The following is a 21022-nucleotide window of genomic DNA, read 5'->3' as shown; positions in this document are numbered from 1 at the left end:
AAGCACCCAGGCGCTCCTTCAGCTGGTGTCCAGCCTCCGATTGCAGGCAGGAGCAGTGGGCAGCCCTGCCCACGGTTCGCTCTCGCAGCTCCCGTTAGCACATGACACTAAAACCCCAGTGACTCAGCAGGAATATCTCTGCAGAAATCAAAAGAAGGAAGCCTTAGACATTTCCTGATAGCAGATTGTGAATTTGTGCTTCTTGTTACAGCTTGATCTGTCATTAAGAAGACCGTGTAGGCATTGGTCTGTTCCCAGAGGAAGCTGGATTATGGGTGATTTTTCTTATTGCGGGTTGCTGATGAGAGAGTTGAATGTGCTCTTACACGATTTGGCTGAACAGCGGGGCAAAAGCTATTGAATAATCATTCAATGAATTGGGTGCTTAACTCCCAGTGAATACCAGCTCCTCTGGTTTTTTGCTCCCTTGGGCTTTGATAAAAATCTCAGTATTATCCTCAAACCTGCAAAAGAGAAATATCCATGGCAGCGTAATTAGCGCGTGCTATGCCATCTCTTCTGTTGCTGTAATGTTGTCTTTCTTTCAAAATAAAGAAAGACACCCCCCCTCATTTGATTACATGTTCTGTTCTTTCCTTCAGGCCTGTCAACATGAAGCACAGAGATTGCCTAATCTGTTCTTGTTATTGGATTATGTGACTATGGTACGCTGCTCTGGCTTCTGTCCATAACCCGTCACAACCGGCACCGTGTTTCTGCCCAGCCTCCGAGCACTTCAAACACGGGCAGGTAGGGAAGCGTGTCCTCCCCGCCGTGCCTACCGGGTGCCACGAGTGGCCAGCAAGTACCGGAGCCAGGACGTGTCCAGGACCCAGCCGAGAGCCTGGCGAGCAAAGTGCTGGGTCCCCAGCACCCAGGCCTGTGGCCCCAGGGGGACTTCAGCCAAGCCCCTGAGGCGGAGGCGGGTGGAAGCGTTGGGTGCCCACACCCTCCTCGGCATGCCTGCTGCCCCGCGCAAGCTGGGATTTGTGCGCTGGCACCCTCGCAGCGCTCCCAGTAACCCTCCAGCCCCGGGCTGCGGGATGAGCCAGGCTACGCGGGCGCTGGGGCCCTCCGTGGGATGCCGGCAGCTCCTGGTGGGAGCCGAGCTCCAGACCTTGCACGAGTGCTCCGCTGGCCAGCCGCTGTCTGCTGCCGTCAGGCACAGCTGCAGCCTGCCTGGCTGTGGGGACAGCGTCTTAATCCCACTGCTTCAAAAAAAGAACCAAAAATTCCTTCTCCTGCTGAAGTGCTGTTCAGGGAAGGACAGAGAAGCCCAGCGGTATGGCTCAACGAGGGATGAGAGTTGAGCTTCAGTGATGTTATATCAGATGAATTTATCCTCTCAGCCTTGGTCAAACTGTCTGCATACCTGGTCCCTAAATCATTGTCTGCATTATCTTGTTATTATTTCTGTCTGCCTCACAGAGCTGTTAAAGTCCTGGGCTTAAGAACAAAAAATGCCTCTCCAAGACAGAGTCAGTGCCCTCTCCTGTTGACCGTTTCCCCACGTGCATCCCTCAGCAGCATAGCTGTGTATGCCAGAGAAGGAAATAAGGAGGAAAACTTGGTCCCCACTGGCTTAAGCCTTGAGACACAAGGTACTGTTCTTCCTCAGCCACTTGCAAGGAAATGGCTTGCCACCAAGGTGGCAAACAGCTGAAAAGTAAGATCTGCAGATTGTTGGTATATGCTCTTGGAATGGTCCCTAGCAGTGGGATGGAGGTGTGACAGGGGGCTTAGAAAGAGATGTTTGGATCAAGAGCTCTGCACAAGCACTTCAGTCCTTCGCAGTTTTCGTTAGGTGGACATCTGCAGAGGCCCAGGGTGATGTGTTTTCCCCGTTTGCCTGTATCTAAGCAGCTTTGCCTTGGAGGTAACATGGACCTTGTGGGGCTCCTGCACTGAGGCTGACTGCTTCCAGCCCTGGGATCATAACGCATACGTGGGAGAGATTTGAAAAAGGAAGGATTTCAACTGGAGTTTGGTGCTTGTGTTTCTTAGGCACATCCCCACCTAAATTCACCGGCTGCTGAAGGGCGCAGTGCCTGTTTTCTTCTGCTTTCATTTCAGTTCACTTGCTTCATTCCAGCCCCGTCACAGCGGTTCTTGGGCCCAGCCCAGCACTTAGCAGCAGTAGCACAGGAATTGATTTCAGCAGGAGCAGACAATCCCCTAAATTATTAATGTCGATAATGGACAAACCACAGGACACAAGCAAAAATATACAGATGAAAGAGCTGAAGAAGTGAGAGGGTGGCAGCTGGAACCATCAGGGTGATGAGAGAGAACTGGGATAGAGAGAGATGTCCCAGGTGGCTGGGGCCAAGACGGAGCACAAGCAAAGAAGGTTTTGTGCTAATCCAAAAGCACAGAAGTGCACCTCTTGGTGACGTTCCTAAATGCTGTGGGTACATTTGCTGTGTCCTGTCAGGGCTTTATAACCAGCAACAAGCAGCTCACATGCAGAAAGTCCTACATGGCAAAAGACGTGTGCCCCATGCCTGTATTAAAAACCTGCTGGGGGGCCAGGGGGGCAGGGGACATCACTGTGTTGTCCCCATCCCCTGTGAGAAGGTGGCCTTTGAGGTTGCCCCGTCTGTACGACACTGGGTGGCTCCTTGGCAGCCCGCCTGGCACGTCCTAGTTGTGTTTCTCAGAACCCCTCCGTGTTTTCAGCTGATTTGCTTTGACATCAGCAGCCGGCAAGAAGTTCTCTGTGTCGGGGTGCGTGGGAGTGCTATGTGACACCTTAATCATGCTAAACAGGAACACACATTCAGATTTCCTCAGCGTTTCAAAGAAATGTGATTTCCTTTGTGCTGCAAAGAAAGAGTCGATTTGATTGCGACTCTCTGTGGAGATCAGCTCCGGTGCCTGTGAATTAGGGTGCCAGGATCTCATTCTGGGAAAAAAAGGGAGATAAAACATACCAGGCTTTCGTGCTGCAACCGTCAGGGTTAGGTTTCTTGCTGGTAACTGGGGATTGTTTTGAGGAGAGCTGTTTAATTTAATTGGCCAAGGTATCAAGAAATCAGATTCTGTTCAAAAATAAAAATAAAAATCTGTATAGAGTCAAAGCATCAGCAAATACTGTACTAAATCCCAACTTCCCAAACAGTTGTTAATCATTTAGCAAAGACTTCAGAAATGAATTCAAAGTCCAAAAGAGTGGTTCACTGGTTAGTGTATTTCTCCTCCCTGTATGATTGACAAACATTTCATATCTCAGTGAAAACTCAGCTAGCCATGGTTCAGTATAGATTTAGCTGAGCATTTGCTGGCCCAGGTGAGACAAAATAATGACAGGCAAGAGTCATGAGAGACCTTCTAGCACAGGGCCAGGCAGAGAGCGATACGTGCCATAGGGTGGGATTTTATAGCTGGTGTGATATGTGATATGTGGCAAGGCCATTGGAAAAGCTGGATTTGCCTGTGTGCTCGTCCTTCTGACAGCCTTACTCCCTCGGCATGGCTCATCCAGAGGCACAGGACTGCTTGGATGCTCGGCATGAAAGTGCCTTTCATTTTTTATGTGATTTATGAGATAACCTTAAAAACTCTGCGTTTGGTAAATTACTGTGCATAGTAATAAGAAAAGCTCCTGTTGGACCCGATAAATGAATTTGAATGATGATGCTCAGTTTAGAAAATGGCTGTGTTCCTGCTAGATGTGTGCCCAAAACACAGGTCTGAAATGAGGTATTGTCCTGTAACCGCTGTCACGGGGCAGTAAGGCTTTCCATGGGGTTCACCAGGCATGTGATAATTGTTGCTGCCCAACAGTTTTAGTGTTCAGCACTGAATTAACTGTTGCCTAATCCTATTCACATAGCGTGCAAAAAAAGTAGGTCACTCAAGACAGCAGGTATTGCTCAGCTTGGAAATCCACTTTGGCACGTTCACAGTTCAGCAGCTCCTCTGGAGGAAGGGTTACATCCATCGCTACCAGGCTCCTACCCCAGCTGCCTCTTCAGAAGAGCAGCGACCTGCATTCCTCTTTCTCCCCAGTGCAGTGTGAGGGTGCTTTTCCTTTGACAAGTGGACTGCTCCAAGACAGGGAATGTCCCCTTCCCTCTTGAGTTCCAACGATCTTCCTGTTTTAATTGGGCACTAACGATAAGCTCGCCTCGGTCTCATGGGAAACGATGTCTCTGCTGCAAGAGGAAGCTGAACAGAGGATGCATTTCTCCCCTTGTGCCTTGGTCTGCTGTTACTCTGCGATGCTGCAAAAGCCAGGTGCTGCTCTAGAGCAGGATAAGCCCTGCTCCCTGCGGCTGCCAAGGGCCACCGGGCTGCACGGTGGTGTCCAGGGCCCAGGGACAACAGGGTAGTCCCCATGAGGATGGCCCAGGAGCTGGCTGCTGGTAGAGGAGAGCAGCACTGCCCTGGAAAGCGGGATGGTACGGACCAGCACAAGCAGGGTGGGCTTCTCCTGGGAGCCTCTTAAGAGGAGTTCAGTGTTAGATTGACAGCGTTGGATGTTTGTCCACCACGAGCTGCTCTTTCCCACGGTGCTCAGGCACTCTCCTTTGCCTTGCTCAGGGGATTAAGGCAGCTTGCCTGATCAGTTCTTGGCACCCAACCTACCTAATATTTTGTGCTCTGAATCCTGCCTGCTGGGCTGGGGTTAATTAGCCTGGTCATCTGCAGGAAAGCAGACCCAGGCAGGAGTTTTCCACAGCTCCCTCGCAGCTATGGTGCCACACAGCCCTACCCCCAAGCGGGCTTTCTGTCGCCTCCCGCTCTTGCCTTATTTAAGCTCCCCAAGCTGCGTGCCCGGCTGCTGGCCGGTATGGCAGGAGGCAGCCCTGTGGTGGCACGTTTCAGCGCGATGCAAACGGCAAAGGGCTTCGCTCCCTCAGCTCAAACACATCTACTCGCATCTTTATATGGATTGAAGAGCAGCGCTGGCACCAGGCCAGCATCCATCACTGCTCCTTCTCACCGGGTAAAGCAAGGGGCTCTCCCGCTATGCGTTTGTCAGAGCTTGGGGATCAATGTCATTTTAGAGCTGTGGTTAAGCAGTCACACAAAATTACCTGTGTAAAAATACAGTGCAGGGAATGTTAGCTAAGCTTCACTTAGATCACTGCAGATGTGTTATTTTGGGAGAGCATTCATGCTGTGCAGTCCTTATTCAGATAAAACTGCAATTGACGTAATTTTTTCCATAATGCTGCTTTTATTTGAAATCATATCTATACATCTTGTACAAATCAAACTAATAATAAGCATTTCCATGACATACTCTACTTATGGATTAATTTTGGAATTTAGTTTATAGACATGATTTGACTTCAGTGGGATTATGTCCCTAAAAGGACGGCAGCAACAGGGGACAAATGCTAGAAAGTGGCTTTTTGTCTATAATTCAACATATTTGTTTGTGGAACCCAGAACAATGTTCTAATCTTCCATCTGAAAACTGCCTTGTCACCTCCTTTGCCTCTCATCTCCTCCGCGACTCGGTATTTCTTACAAGGCAGGTATTGTCAAATCTCTTTCTTCAAACATATAATAACCACCTTTTGTATTGAACAGGCGTATAAATTACTCAGCTTATATGACAGAACAGAAAATAAAGAGTTGAGTGTCTGGCAGGGATGCCGAAGAGTGATGTTATTATAACCTTACTGTGAAAGATTTGCCAACAGAAAGTTACATATCAGTGAGGTAACCGACAACAGTATTGCCTTTATTACGCCAAATATTAGAGAACATAATTGTATGATATATTTCCAGACAAATTGGACCTCTCTTATCAGGATGATCAGTAGCCATCCTTGTGCATCACATATGGGATTTATAGCTTAAATAGACCCCAAGCATTGAAATACGTACAGTCACAGGGTTTACGCCTGTAAGTATTACAACCTTATTATTCAGCCCTTCTTGGGAATTTTTCCAAGACTTTTTTTTAAAGTTGAAAATAGTGTTCTTGCAAAATTAAAATCTTGCAGGTTTTCAGTTTGCCTTCATGTAAATTTTACTAGGAATAGAATAGATATTTCAAGGTGGAGCGGTCCAAATGAAACCAAATCACTGTGCCTGGCTTGGAGCAGTTTCAAACATCCATCCATCCTTGCCTGTGCCGCTGTCAGATGTATGGGATTTATGTTCAGACACTTTGTCCCACCAGTTTCTGTGAACCGGCTTGGCTTCCCAAGGCACCTGCAGTCATCAGCTGGGTAGAGCAACGCAATCCACCCTGGCAGCCAGCAAACACAGTGTCCCTTGGGCACAGAAGTGAACAGAAGCACACTGTAGCCTTGTAGGAAAAGCTGAGTATTTAAGTTTATAGGGGAAGAGTACAAGGTTGAGAGGCAGCTTAGATGAAGGGCACCTGTAGCTGCCTTTCCACGTTGGGGTTTATCCCCTCAAACTTGTACGGCCCTTCTTAAGCCTCAGAGTAAAGTGGCCTTTCCAAGGGTAATTGGAACAGCACAACACAGCTACTGAAGCAGCTTCCCAAAACAATATCTCACCAGCTCACTTCTCGTCCTTGGTGGCTGACTGCATCCCGAGGCACCCCCGTTACCTGGTGACCAGCGGAACAGCTAACCCTCTCTGGGACATCACCTACAGCACCCGGTCAGTAACAAGCAGCGCTACCATCAGCGCTTTTTGCTTGATTTATCGGTGCTTGTAAGCAATCAGCTGACTTTGGATGGAGGCTTAGGATCAACCTGGCTGAAGCAGAAAAAACAAAAAAGCTAGAAGCTCTTTCCTGGTTGCTGCTCGGTTGCAGCTGGGATTTGGTGCATGGCTCCACCTCACGGCAGCTGCACAAGTACGCAAGGAAAGAGTTTGAGCTGCGATCTGCTTTGTGGGGGGGGATGAATGACACCGTTTACTTCTTCGCAAAGTGATCGCTGCTTGTCACCAAATCAAACAGACTTATCACAGGCTCTGGAAATCAGGGTGAGGTGCAGCGAAGTCTCGGTGTTGAGCTTTTTCTGCTCAAGGTGTGAAAGTCGCACGCAGGCTTTGGCTGCTTGGTCTCGTTTCCCCTTTGCGTTACAGGTGGGGTGAGTAGTGCTGCCCGCTGGAAAGGCCACCCAGTACTCCCAATGTCCTACTCTTTTTTCATGTATTTACAAATATTAGTTGATAAATTTTTGGGAGGCTGAAAATTTGCAGGCCCAGTGTCTGCTTTGGAGAAAGCTGTTGCTGAAGTAAACTAGTAGTTTACTAGTAGGATGCCGGCTGAGAGGGACGCGTGGCTGCTCTGAAACAGGTGCTCGCACTTCATTGTTGTCCTTTTCAACCCCCTCTGTGCTAATGGCTCAGCTCGGCAACGGGACATTTGGGGGCTCGGGGCAGAGCCGTGCTTTGTGCGTACTTCTTGCTGTTCCCGTCCGAACTAAACCAAAACCATTAGACGTACAATGTGATGGCCTCAGCAGAGACGCCTGTAGTGCCCAGTGCCCTGTGCCCGGTGCCCGGTGCCAGCCCTGGCTCCCCGCAGCTGCCACGGACCAGCAGCGGAGCCCCTGCCACCAGCACTTCACCATCTCTGCTGCCCTCCCATGGCACATCTAGGGGAAGAAAATGAGCCTGTTTCAGGCAAATTCAAAGGCATGGTTTGAATACGGTATCTTTCATCTAGGAATGCTAATACAGGCGGTTTTGCAAGTGCGGCTGTAAGCCTTTCCGCAATGACAACGCTGAGAACTGACCGTCACTGGGCTTCAGCACATTCAGAGCTGTGTTCAGCAATACATTGGAGCTTCTGAAAGGTCTTGAAATATACACCTAACAAACCAGCTCATCCATCTGTGCTTGTCCAGGCAGGGACAAGTCCTTGTCCTCTTTGGTAAGCATTTTTTTTTTTCTTTATAATGCCATTTTGCTCTTCACTAGTGCTCCCCATCCAAGGCTATCAGGAAGCTAATCAGCTAGATCGCCCAAGAGCAAATCATTACCTAGGAAAATATTACTCATCCTAAAGACCAAACAAAGCCTTGAGTCCTGCTTTAAATAGATATAAAAGAAGGTTGTTCCAAACTGATGGTAATAGTAAGAACTTCGTTTGCATTAGGGTTTTCTTCCTGCTGCTACTAGTAAACATTGTATTTTATGAAAGTACCAAATTACAGATCTAACTATCAAGAAAGTCTGAATTCAGTCTGCTTCTCAGCTAGGAGAAACTCTGGTACTCTGAATGTGGCCAGTACAGTATCCCGCACCTATTTCTAGCTATAATTTAGCAGACCTTTGCTTTCATTTTATTTAAGCTTAATTTTAGCACAAGGTTGTTCTTACTGGTCACCTCCCTGTTGTTAAATCCCAAGATAATATTTGCAATATGATGCACAACTGTGTGGGTGCTGTTGTAGCAATTATGAAAACCAAAGAGAGCTCATTGTACGGTGGCTAGTAACGTACAGCACGCCAAGGACTAAAACCTCCGTATCATGGGATATGTGCCATATTCGAATATAGGTCACGTGCAAGAGCAGATTTGAGAAGATAAGCTGCTAAACTGGCCTATCTCTGGGAGAAAGTCAAGCTGGCAGCCTAAAACAGCTGAGCTAACAGCTAAGTTGATCTTTAATCCATCTTTGTTGTAAACTATCTAGAAAGAGATCACTAGGCACTAAGCAGCCTGCATGGATGAGTTAAACAATAAAACCAGAGAAAAATCACTGAGAAACTGGGAAAGTCAGGATGCGGGAGCCTAAAAAATACTGTAATGGCGCACTTGTATAAGGTGCAAGGCACAAGAAAGGCAGCCCTCTTTTCTTGGTGCCAGGCAACCAAAACACGGCTGGTGTTACTCTGGGTTGGTTCCCTGATCTGGTTTGCCACGCTCCGTGTAAATGCAGCACCCTTGGGAAGAGCAGGTATAATGGGTGAAGGGCATGAAAGCAATTTCATTTCTATGGCTGGGTGAAGGAGAGCGTCTTTTCTGTTGTTAGAAGGTTTTACAACTGCCAGAAAGCTGGAGTATACCTTGTGCTGGTGGCTGTTGGAGTGTCTAGAGGTGACTTGGCTGATGCAGTTAGAATTAGCTGCTCAGTTATGTTTCCCCTTTGAAAGAGACCAGTCAAAAGAATCCAGTGGGTGCACAGCATCAAGAAAGGTGCTTAGGAGCCAAGCTAGAAACCTGTATGCTTCTGCTGAGGCAGCAACATTTCTACTAAATGAATCCCAAGCAGAAAGTGCTAATACTGCATGTCGGCAGTGAGTGGCATTGTGGTATCACGGAAGGAGCAGCAGAGCAAAAAAAGGCAGACGATTAGACACAGCAGAGAGACAGATGAGAGGCTGAGGAGTTATTCTCAGGATGGGCATTCTACCTGTATTCCAGTGTCCTGTTTGTATGCCCGAGCGTTACAAGCTGTATACACTGCAGCTTATGGAAATAAAGGCATTTGCCAGCAGGCCTTGTGTTGCTCCTTCCTCTCTGCCCTGTAGCCCTCAGTGTTTGGAAAAGCAGTCATGTCTCTCCTCTCCTCCTGTGAATTGATGTGGCTTCTTCATGGCTCACAGAAATACACAGCGTAAGTAACAGATCTGGATGATGGAAATATCTGGTATGTTTGGACTCATCGAGCCATTACTAGTTTACCATTAAAAGGGAGGATGGCATAGATGGTACTGGAAGAAAGGGCATGAATCCTAGCATGTGTAACAAAACGAGTGTCAGAGTGCTCACAGATAGCATAGATGACGTTTTTAGCTTCTGGGGGAGGAGAACTTTAGGGATCTGAATAACACAAAGATGTTCACTGGTGTTTCTGGGTCACTGGCTTGAAACCACAGCAGCCAGGAGCTCACGGAAGGCTTGCTGATTTATCGTGACTGAGAGCTCAAGGCAGGAAGAGTGGAAGTGGAGCTGGAGCAAGTTTGCTGACTGAGGCTTACAGTCCACACACCATGGCCTTCCAGCTTGAGGAAGCTCAACAGAAGGGACATATAAATGTAATATGACATATATGAATATGAATATTACTTTGGCAGTCTCCTCCTGTGTTATATTCTCAGTGGCAGCACCTATAAATCATCTGCTCTGTTACGTTTTATTATCTGTAAGTATGTGATAGGGCCAGTATTGGTTTAAAATTCAGTTTATCACACTAATTTCAAACCTCAGTGCTGCAATATTGACTTCCTTTTTATTGCATAATCCTTTGCCTTCAGGAAACCGGTATAGAAGATGTTAAAGTTGCCATAAATTACTGATTTAAAATGTATTTCTTTTTTTTGCCAACATCATTCTCTCATGTGGTGGCTGAAAAAACAGAAATATAGGTAAGTGTAATTGGTATATTGGCCTCAGAATTACAAATTGTTTTTCAGTGCTACACTCATAGAGATTTAGTTTCCAAATACAGCAACATAACTTGTTAGCATAGATTCCATTCCAGTAGTAAAATGATAGTGATGTCAATTGTAATAATAATGCTAGCATTAGCATTGTTGTCTTGCTGATAAATACTGTATTCACAAATACTGCTTGCTTTACACCTGAAACGAAATGTTAGCAAAGAGAAGTATCCTCTTCTCCATTTTACAGTTGGCGAAACTGAGGCAGCGGCTTGCCCAAAGTCACCCAGGAGCAGCTGTAGAGCTGGAAGAGAGCAGCTGGGGCTGCAGTCCCGGGGGGGTCTGCCCTGACATGCAAAACCCGTGCCGTGCAGACCACCTGCACCCACGCAGGAGCTCTGGCGAGGGGACTGGGAAGACCGCAGTGCAATGCAATGTTTTGAGTCCCGTGAAAAAGGACCACAGTCTTTCTGAGTGCTGCTGTTGTCTCAGGATGTCTACGCAGCACTTTCGGTAGAAAGCCGTCCCCATCATCTTCGCTCCTTATCAACCATATCAACCTCCATTGTATTTGCTGTCCAGACAATTTGAGGACAAATAAGGAAAGAGCATGAACTGCCAGCTGCTTTCCATAGAGTTCACTGGTTTCTCCTGAATGTTTTGCAAGAGTTTTGTTTAGCCCTGCATTGACTTCCGTCTGTAGCAGTATGAACAAGCAAATGAGCCAGCATCATCCTCATGTGAATATAAACGGCCCGACAGTGGTCACACAACGGCAGCACATCAGACAGTGGTGCTTGAAATGTGACCTGATGCTACAAAACCACAGCATAGCCTCAGTTATGTCCTTTGTTTTATTATTATGCTCTTTGTTCTCAAGGTCTGTAGCAAACCCTACAGAAATACAGTGCCAGTGTTTGGGATTTTAGGGTATTTTTTTGAACAAGTTGTTGCAAATCAGCTGCTAAAAATATGTCTGTAATGGCTTTAGAAAACCACATTTCCTGTAAAATCAGCTAGGATTGTCACCCTGCCTGGGCTTTCTTGTCCTTCTGCAGTAACCCAGCACGTCTGTAGAAGATGTATGGCCATTTTTTCCCTGTCTTTTCTCAACGAAAATGTATTCAGAAAGACTGCTGGTCTTCTCCACTTCAAGGGAAGACTAATTAGAAGACATTGTCATTAGGCTGGTAGCACCAGCCTATCCCCAAAACATTTATCTTCCCTCTGCACAGTAACAACTGGAAAAGAAGGTAGGGTTAAACCAGCGTGATGCAGGAGCTCCACACACACCGAGGAGAAACTGCATCTTGTTTTACCTTCAGCTGATCCAATATTTTCTGCAGAGCCTGGTTTTTGATAGAATGATTAAACACCATTTTTGAACAGGCCTGGGAAGGCAGCAAATTTGTTCTCAGCACACACATAAATAAAGCCATGACGTCTGAAGGTCTAAAAAAGTTTGTAAAAGGTCTATCAGCAAGAAATAGCATTTCCAAGGCAACTCCACTGTCAACTTTTCTGCTTGAATATTTCAACAGAAATTATTAGTGCGGATTTTTTTTAATCATCGTGGAGGTTTTTGAAAAACTTGGTGATCCTTCTTCCATCTGTGAAATGCTCTTTTTCTTTTTAGCGTATCTTTGACAAATTGCTTACTGTCTTTTTATTTTTTTTCCTCCCCAAATCAACTGTGATCTGTCTTAATGTATATTCGGATATTCACAGATGTTTTGGCACAATAGATACTTCCTTTTCTCTTTGCCATCGCAAGAATCAGTTGTTTGCTGGCTGGGTGGATTTTTCGTTAACAAATCTCAAAAAACATAATGCTTTGCTTAATTATAGAGTCACTTTTTTCAGCTTCCTTATCAGAAGATAGAGGTAATTGTGCAACATGCAGATCAAATTCCAGGTATTTCAGCTAACTGTGCTGTTCAAGGACTATTGTTCTGAGCTTCTGAGTGGGTTTGTTACATTAATTTTTCATGAACATTTACAGCAGTAAAGATTACCAGCTGGTTTACTGCTAATAAGTAATGATCATGAAAGGCCAAATTAAAAGCTGTTTTGTAATTTAAAGAGACAAACCTCCAGCTGATTCTCTCTTTTCCATTACTTGCAATATTCACAATGTCAGTTTTGGATTTGTGTTTTGTGTTTTCAGATCTTTAGCCCTCTTCTTTCTTATCCACAGGGGCCAAGTCAGGGCAGAGACAGCAAGAGGCGGACAAGGACAGCAGAAGCAGGGACTGTCTTTTTTCATTGGCAGCGCTGGATGAAGATGTATGTGAAACTTCAGCCTTAAACCAATCATGCCTCAGCTCTTCACCTGTGAGAATAGAGTTAATAAACTCTCACTGTTTTCCTGTCCTGTCTTCTGCTATTACCTGTGCTACGATCCAAAGGGGCGCTGGGTTTAGCTATTTAGCAATTCTATAATAATTGCAGATGCAGATGCAAAGTGGCATTCTTCGGTATGAAACACAATATCTGTTGATAATTAGCTATAGATGAACTTGAACTCTGCATTTTTTAGCTAAGAAATTTTTTCTTGTATGCTTTTGTTTTCTGAGAGAAACATAAAACAAAAATATCTGTTTTTTAAGTACCCAGCCCCACACTTCCTGACTGACCCGGTATAAACCATTGCTGCTCTGCACACATTATTTCCTCTCTTTGAAAAAAAAAAAAAAAAATTACATTACCCACAGTCTGGCAATACCTTACTTGGCATTGACCTTAACTCTCATATTCTGGGGGTAGCAAGCTGCTCTTCACGAGAAGGTAAGCTCAAAACAGAGCAAAGCATATATGTAATGCATGATGAGAAGGGTTTGAGACATCTGCTTCTACAGCCCTGGTCTTTTCTGATTCTGTTGACTGGTCCCCTCCCTGACATCAAAGTGCCTCACTGATGTCCACTGCAGGAGGAGGCTGAAAACCTTTTGCTTTTCTCTTTCTGCATTGGGAAGGATTTTCTTTTGTTGCTTTTTTAGTTTAGCTATTTTCTTAGCAAAATGAATAATTTCTGCAAAAGCACTGCTATTGCAATGCCAGATGCTAAAGTCTGGCTATTGTTAGACTACGCACACCATCAAAAAGCAACTTGAGCTCTTGTCTTTGCTTTGTGACTGAGGCTTTTCTTCCCCAGGAGTAGCTGAGGTCCCCTCATGCTGCTGAAGACTTCTGCCAAGTCAGCAGCTCTGCGTGTTAGCTCCATCTGTGCTGCCAGACCAGTGGAAGCTGGTGCCGGTCATGTACAGGGAGCAGGTTCCTCTTACTTTCCTGTAGAGGTCCTATAAGGAACCACTTCTCCAGTTGCATTTCTGCATGTTGTTTGTTTGTTGGTTGGTTTTTTGAATTTTTATTTAGTTGTGTGGGGAGTTTTTTTGGTCAAACAGTATCATAGTTTGTTTTGTTTTCATGGAATACCTTGAAAAATGAACTCTGTTTTGCCATATTTGAACATTGTTTTGATACAATATTTGGATTTTGTTTAAATCTGCTAAAATTTATTTATAAACAGATTTATCTATAGATCTGTTTATAAATTATTATTTTAGTATGATTCAATAGAAAACTGGTATTATTCAGCTTCAACTTTTCCATTATTTTTAAAATAAAAAATAAAATTGGTGCAAATTATCAGTTGTTGACAAAGGGAACCTTCTTTTAATCTATTTCCCCCTGGGGTAATAAACCAGGCGCTGTCTTCTGGTTTAACTTTTAAATCCTCAGTTCCACGTGTAAGCCGTTTTTGTCCTGACAGCATGTGGCTGAACACAGGCTGCACAGATATGTATTATAAATGCATATCTCAAACCAGAAATGAGTGCTTTCAGTTCTCATGTTTTTGGTTTTGGTTTGTTTTTTTTTTTTTTCCTAAGGATTAAAGATATTAGATGTCTTCCTTAAAGTTCAGCTGCTGTAATCATCAGAGCTCATGAGACCATTAGTGTCTGTTAAAAAAGTAAATTATGAACATCCTTGGTTACAGGGAAAACTTAAAAACAGGAAGAGTGGGCATCCCAAAGGTTTAGAATTCAAAATTTGCCCAAGACAATCCAGAAACCAACAATTCTTGTGTTGATCTCAGGTGGGGACATTATTTATGCATTACTGCATTATTAATGCATGATGCAAGTGACATGGCATGAAAAGAGCTCAGCCCATGAAGATGGTAGGAGAGAGTCTTGCTGTTTGGAAGTGACATATTTCAGAATTAGTGTTCCAGTTTCTTTCTTACGACTTCCTTTTTTTTCGCCCCCCATGTTAACAACAGCCATAACAAAATGTGTCCTTGTGAAGGAGAAGAAAGTGCCATCAAAAGTGACAGCTTTTTTTTTTTTTTTAAATATTGTATATTAACTAAAGGCCCAGACTGCTGAAAACTTGATTAGAGATTTTGTATGCTTAAGGGGTCTTAACAGTGTGCTTTCACCCAGGTGGAATCAGCGTACAAAGAGGAAGAAACCTCAGTCTGACACTGCCTCGCTAATCTCAGTAGTATATCATTCATTATTCTGCACAGGATTAACGGTAAACTCTGTATTGCTGCCTTTGAGACTCAGCAGGGCAGCTATCCTTTGCAGAAACGGGGTTTAACTCCTGATGTGTGGCAGAAAGGTTCTGGAGAGAAGACAGTTGGGTTTAAATTACCTGGCAGAGCCTTCTGTGTTCTAGCTTTTGTCTTCTTTTCTGTAAAATATTCCGTAGCTTAACTCCAGAACAAAAGGACTTTCTTAATCATAAAGGAAACTTTAAAAGCATTTTCTTTGAAAAAGGGGATGATATCTTAAAATTACTAGTCCAGTCTAAGAAGAAAAAGCAGAGGAAACAATTTGTGTGTGTGTGTGAAATTTTTACTGCCATTACAGACACACACAAGTAAGTCCTGCATGCTCAGCTGAAGACAACTGAGTTATCTTTAATTCATTCCAATTTGGAGATCAGGCTAAATAAGCATTTGTGAATTCACATTGCTAGGTTTTTTATACTAGACATTGTGTCCTGATCAATGAGAAACACATTAGAAATTTTCCATTAAAAGAAGTTTGGTTGTTTTTTCATGATTTTCTCTCTGTTGGTAAAGTTCAGATTTAGTGTTTGTTTTTAAAACAGCTCATACAGTGTATAAAGTTCAGATTTTCAGTCAAATGTTACTGATTGAGAAGGTCTTGGTAGCTGGAACTTGCAAACATTGCAAAGTTTCTGAATTTTGTAGCACAAACAGAATCTAATGGAAGGTGCAAAATGCTTCTTATAGATGGTTTTTGATATGGTAAGCGAAATAATATGAATCTAACTATATTTGAACACATGTATTTGAGCAATAGAACATGTCATGTGGTGGCTGATCTCTGTCTGAATTTCTGAAATATGGTTCTTTGCCAACAGAAGCTCTTCTGAAGCTGCTTTAACAAAATTAACGAAAAGTTAAATTTGCCCCACACAGTACTCTGCGCAGACCGTTATCACAGGCTGTGGGCCCTAGCGAATTTGCACAGACAGGTTGCAGTATCATGTCTTCTCCAGCTGCCAGCCCGGACCACAGTAACCAGCAGACTAACACAGCTGTTTTGATTTGTTCTGCAAGCTAGAAGGCAGTTTGAGAGACTAGAAAAATTAAGCAGCCTATCCCGAATATCTAGTTTATTCAGAATAGTAGTCAATAGTAGATATATTAGATATCTAATTTCTTCCCCCCCCCCCTTCATTTATTCCCTCTTTCAAACTGTTAACAAATATGTTAAAAAGATTGGGTCCCTATGCCAGGGTCTGTTGAACCTCACCCAATAGCAACTCCTACCTTGATGTGTTGACGCACAAGATCCCTAACGCTGTATGTTAAAAAGATGCTTATCGTAAAAAGTAGAACAGAAGGTTTTGACCCTTTAATGTGACTCATTCAGTTATGACTACAGTGTGTAAAGATAACAGCAGTTGCAATAACAATTTGCATTCTATACAAATATGCTGATCCTAAAGATACACCAGATGGACGCTCTTCCAAGACACAGGCGTCTGCAATGTGTATCCCAGAAGAGTATCTCTCATTCTATCCCTATTCAGAAACCATCACTCAAGTGCATCATCAATTTTTCAATCATATTTTGATTTTAGTGAGATTTTGACATGTGTTTTTACATGATTACATGCTTATCTGTATCAGGACCAGCATGCTCTCTCCACCCTCAGATAATTCTAGTGCTTTGGTTAGCTAGAGGGCTTTTCTAAACTTTTCTGATGTAGCATGTGCCAGATTAAAGCTGATCTTTGCATGAGTGAGCACAGATGCAAGGAACTTCTCCTCCCTTCCTGTGTGCCCTGAGGGAAGGCCTTAGACAATAATAAATCCCTGCAATCTGCCATGTATAAATTAGAGAAAGACCTGGGCTATGCCTGTTTAATGGTCCCAGAAGCACTTCTACCAGCAGTAGCACAGTCAACGTTAAGAAGTCTTCAGCAGATGGGGAGGAAAATGGGAAATAAGCAGCGAGAGCGCACATTGCCAGCAGTGCTCGGTGTGTGTTCTTCCTGCCAGTGCAGCACACCGTAAGAGCCTGCCATGGCTCCCCGTGATGAGTTCAGAGCAGTGGCTAAACACTCTAGTTCAGCCTTGTTCATCACTGTGCCCTGCCTGCCGTGCCCTAAGTTACCCTTTTTTATGCCTCTCAGAGCTTACCGGGATAATGAGTGAGAGTGGGAGGCTCAAGCAGACTATAACAGAATGCTTTTCTCTCCTAAACTCACCTGTGGTGCTGCTTTGTAGTGAGAAAGAAATGAAAGGCTGGAAGGTAACTAGGGGAAAGATCTGGACTTTTGCTTGCTGAATTGCAACTCCATTCAAAACTATTTTCAAATGCTGGGGGGGTTTCAGCACTTCCCGCTTGCAAGCACATTGTTTTTATGCAAGATTTTCATTTTATTGGCTTAAAAAGCACAGAAGAAAAGTTTCCTTGGTTCCCTGCAGAGCCTCCTGCAGTTTTCCTGTTCTGCTGAGGCCTTGGTAACATTGAATTTCTCACTGTTGATAGTACTGGTAACGAGCTGCTGGCATTTTATCACTGTGGATGCAGCGGCTGTAGTATTACATTTCATCTGAAGGTGTGATTGCAAGCCCTTTCAATATACTGGTGTTTTGTGCAACCAGCAAAACTGGCTTAAGGCACTGTTAGTATGTTAAATAGCTAGTTAGTATGCATATAAAAAGAACACGCTCTGACACTTAGTTCAATTACTCTCGCATGTATTTTGGGATTTTTATTGATCATCCCAATTCACGAAGCAGGGTTGCTGCTCAGCTGAAACTTTAAGAAAAATAAGTCTGACAGATGAAAAGTTTTCTTCTGGCACAGCTAGCTTTGCTATGAGGAAATAGCACCCCTACGTCAGGACACTAGTATAAAACCTGGAAGCTGTGTTCTGCTCCAGGCATGCTACTGCTGTGAGATCTCTGGCAAACCTCCTTGCTCTCTGGGTCCGATGCCTTTGAAAATGTGAAATAATGATTTCCGTTCTCTTTTTAATTGTTATGACATCTACAAATGAAAATTGTTACAGAAATTGTGAGGGATAGTACTGTATTTTGTGTATGAGGCCAGAGGGCAGTAACTCCTCAGAAGTTTTTTTAAACACAGTGCTTACAAGTAACAAGGGACAGGGTGACTGAACTGAGGAGTCACTGAACGTTTTAGGACTCAGTCAAACAGCACAGCAGGCAACAGGCCAGCCACTTGAAAGTACAGCCTCCTTTCCCTCATGTCAGCTTTTCTGCTGGCGACTTAAGTAGTTTACTTTAAATCAGTATTTACTTTAAATATTATGATTAAGTGACAATAATCTACCAAGATTAAAATGAAACTCTGATAAGAATGGAGCCAAGTATCCACTAGAATGCTTTTTACAATACGATTTGCAAGGAGCCTGAACTCTGTTACGCTGAGAAGATACGCTGAGGGTGTTGGACCTGTCACACAATATGATCGTGTTTGAAGGTGGGTCCCCTGTAAAGTTTGTTGCTTGAGTCGTGCTGCTACAGCTGGACAATATTCTCAAGGGTCAGCTTCATGCTACAAAGGCCCTTTGGGACACTAAAAGTGGTCATAAACTGACAAGGCTTCCCAGCATAGCTGAAGCTATTACCAGGAGGAGCTGGGACGGTACAGGACTGCTCTGCCAGTGACAACAGTCCCTGGAAGGGATGTCCTTCCCTTCCTCCCTCCCGACTGCAGCAGCTGCTGCCGTCTTACCTCAGGAGCAGGCCAGCTAGGCAATGGCTGCTGGGCAACCTCCGGCCTAGGACTAGCCTTGATTACTACGTCCTGTACATAAGCAATTCCATTTTCTTTGGCAAGGGAAAAAAAATGACAAAACAAATGATTTTTTGAATAAAAGCTATAAAAAAGCAACATGTCCTTTGCATTCAACTGGCCCCTAGGATCTCAGCATCGGAACAGTTGATGTAGATGTGTATGCGAGTGCCCGCTTGTAAATCCATGCAAGCAGCAGTAAACAGTTCTGCAGTATTGATACCACCCTGCTTACAGGAACCGTCTTCAGCTAGTCCTGATTGATCAGACTTCTCCCTCACAAACTGGCACTTGCTTTCTGATAGGAAACTGAATCATCACCTAATCCTGAGATGGTGGTGTATAAGTTCTCTTGATGACGAGTGTAAAATCTGCTTAAGGGTCCTGCAGATGAAAAGTGCATAAAAGAAAAGCCTGAAGATGAAGTTTTCTCTATGAAACTGCTGTGTATAGGTTTTGCAGCTCGAACCAGAAAATATAGCTGAGCTAATGTACATCCTGCTAAAGAGTGTAAATACTATGATGGTGCTTAAATACTTAGCCTAGATAATCTGTCAGTGACAGTGTCTAAAATAATTGTTCCTCCTGCCTAATGACTCTTTAATGTTTCTTACAACTGATGGGATAAAGCTATTCAACTTCTACCTCCACACAAAAGCTATATTGTCTTTGTAGCTCCTGTGAGGAAGTGGCACCAGTTTTGCGACTATTATTTATGATATCCATCCAGCTGCCTAGCCAGTCGTGATTCTCTTTCATGCCTTGCTTTATTCTTCAGGGAAGTAATCAACACTTCATTACCAAATATGACAGTAAGGCAGGGTTGAAGTTTCCACTGCTGTAATTAAGAAAGTGTCGGTGTCAACACTACAAATTCATTTTTTGAGGGATTTATGACTGAGATGTAAAAATGTACTCCCAGCTGAAAAACTCTTCAGATCTCATAGAATGAATTGTGATTATACTTCTTAACAATTCAAAGAGCCTTTTAAAATTATAAGACTGTTAAACTGAAAAATGAAAAAAAAAAAAAGGGGGAAAAGAAAAAAGGAAGGAAGATTTTATTCTAGTGGCTAACCATCTTCTTAAACACATAGGCTTTGCTGGGGCCAGATTCTTCAGCTCAGAGAACAAATTTTCCCACACCTCCCCTCAGCACACGTATATGGGCTTTTTTGCTACAAAAAAAGGAGGACTAAACATGTCACCTGATACTTCTCTGTAGCTGTGAGATCCATACTCTTTACAGGAAATTATTTTGTCTGCCTGGAACGCTTTTGAGGGTTAAAAATTGGATGGTGGAGTTGCTGATTCTGACCATAACTTGAACCTTCTGTTGTGATTGTGAGGGTGTCTGAGTACTCTTACTTCTGGTGCAGTGGATGTGCTGATGTCTCTTAACAGTTACTGTTTTATTCGGTTGGTTTTTTTTTTTTTTTTTAAGGATTGCTTACAGCATTTATATGGCTGGGATTTTGTTACATTGAGCAGTTTACGGAGTGTTATGATCCCCACTGCAGCTATGATTTTCTTCCACATACACATTTTCTTTAACTAGATAGTGACTCTTCAGCTTTAAGAGAGAGCTTTATCAGGTAAGTCGAAGGTTGTGCAAGAAATGTTGGAAGTTGGTGGGCTTTAGTCTTCCTTCCAGGACACCACTGAGGCACAACTGCTCCAAATGCCTAGGCCAAAGTCTGGTATACTTCGCAGCAGTGCTTAACTTCTGCAGCAATGTCTCTGAGTATCATAAAGATGGGCAACTCCGTGCCTGTGAGGCTTGTGGGTTGTTCAAGGGTGGTTCCTGTGCTGAAGATATGCCACATGACTGGTGAGGAGACTGTTGGTACCTGGCCAAGTGAAGCAGAACCAGGAGGGGCTGCTGAGGCTGATAGTAACTGGAACTTAGATTCACTGTCAATGCACCCAGATGAATCCTGGATCTGACACCTGGGATTCTGAGAATACTGTTATCTCCTGCTTGTAAAATGCCCGGGATCACCTGCACCTTTCAGCTCACTGTGGTGCATGGCGTGTACCTCTTGGCTTCGACCCTATGAATGTTTTGGTATTAGCTTTTGCAGCTGAGGAAGCTGGCCACTTGGCACTAGCATTCTGTCACCGTTCATATAATTTCAAAGGCAGCTTTAATGTGAAACATTGTAGGCTTTAAAGGGGAAGAGCTAAAAATAAAGTATGGGAGAGACACCTTGGTGTGACTGATATGTATTCTGCTACTCTCATTCGTCTTCTGTCACGTCTCCTGTAAGATGTTGTTCTGTGAATTTGTAACTGCATCATGTATTATGAAGAGGGAAACTTTTCCCAGGTTTGGTGTCTGGAAAAATGTGAAGAGTCTTTAGCAAGACGGTTCATGACATAGTGAGCAATAACAAGATTGTAATGGTCATCTTTTTATTTCGCATTTAAAA

The 21022-nt window shown here is 44.0% G+C and overlaps 1 long non-coding RNA gene across 3 annotated transcripts in view; it reads left to right on the top strand.

Moving 5' to 3' along the window:
* LOC130159534 (uncharacterized) overlaps positions 1-20815 on the top strand; it is a 28753-nt gene extending 7938 nt beyond the window's left edge. For all 3 annotated transcript variants that reach the window (XR_008825780.1, XR_008825779.1, XR_008825781.1), the window contains 3 exons: positions 603-6594; positions 7613-7819; positions 10526-20815. This is a non-coding gene — a long non-coding RNA (uncharacterized LOC130159534). The remainder of the gene's footprint in view (positions 1-602; positions 6595-7612; positions 7820-10525) is intronic.
* Positions 20816-21022: the final 207 nt, after the last annotated feature.

This window comes from Falco biarmicus, chromosome 15 (assembly GCF_023638135.1).
Source record: "Falco biarmicus isolate bFalBia1 chromosome 15, bFalBia1.pri, whole genome shotgun sequence".
Classification (NCBI taxonomy): domain Eukaryota; kingdom Metazoa; phylum Chordata; class Aves; order Falconiformes; family Falconidae; genus Falco; species Falco biarmicus.
The sequence above is the reverse complement of the archived record's forward strand: the minus strand, read 5'-3'. Positions and strand labels throughout refer to the sequence as shown.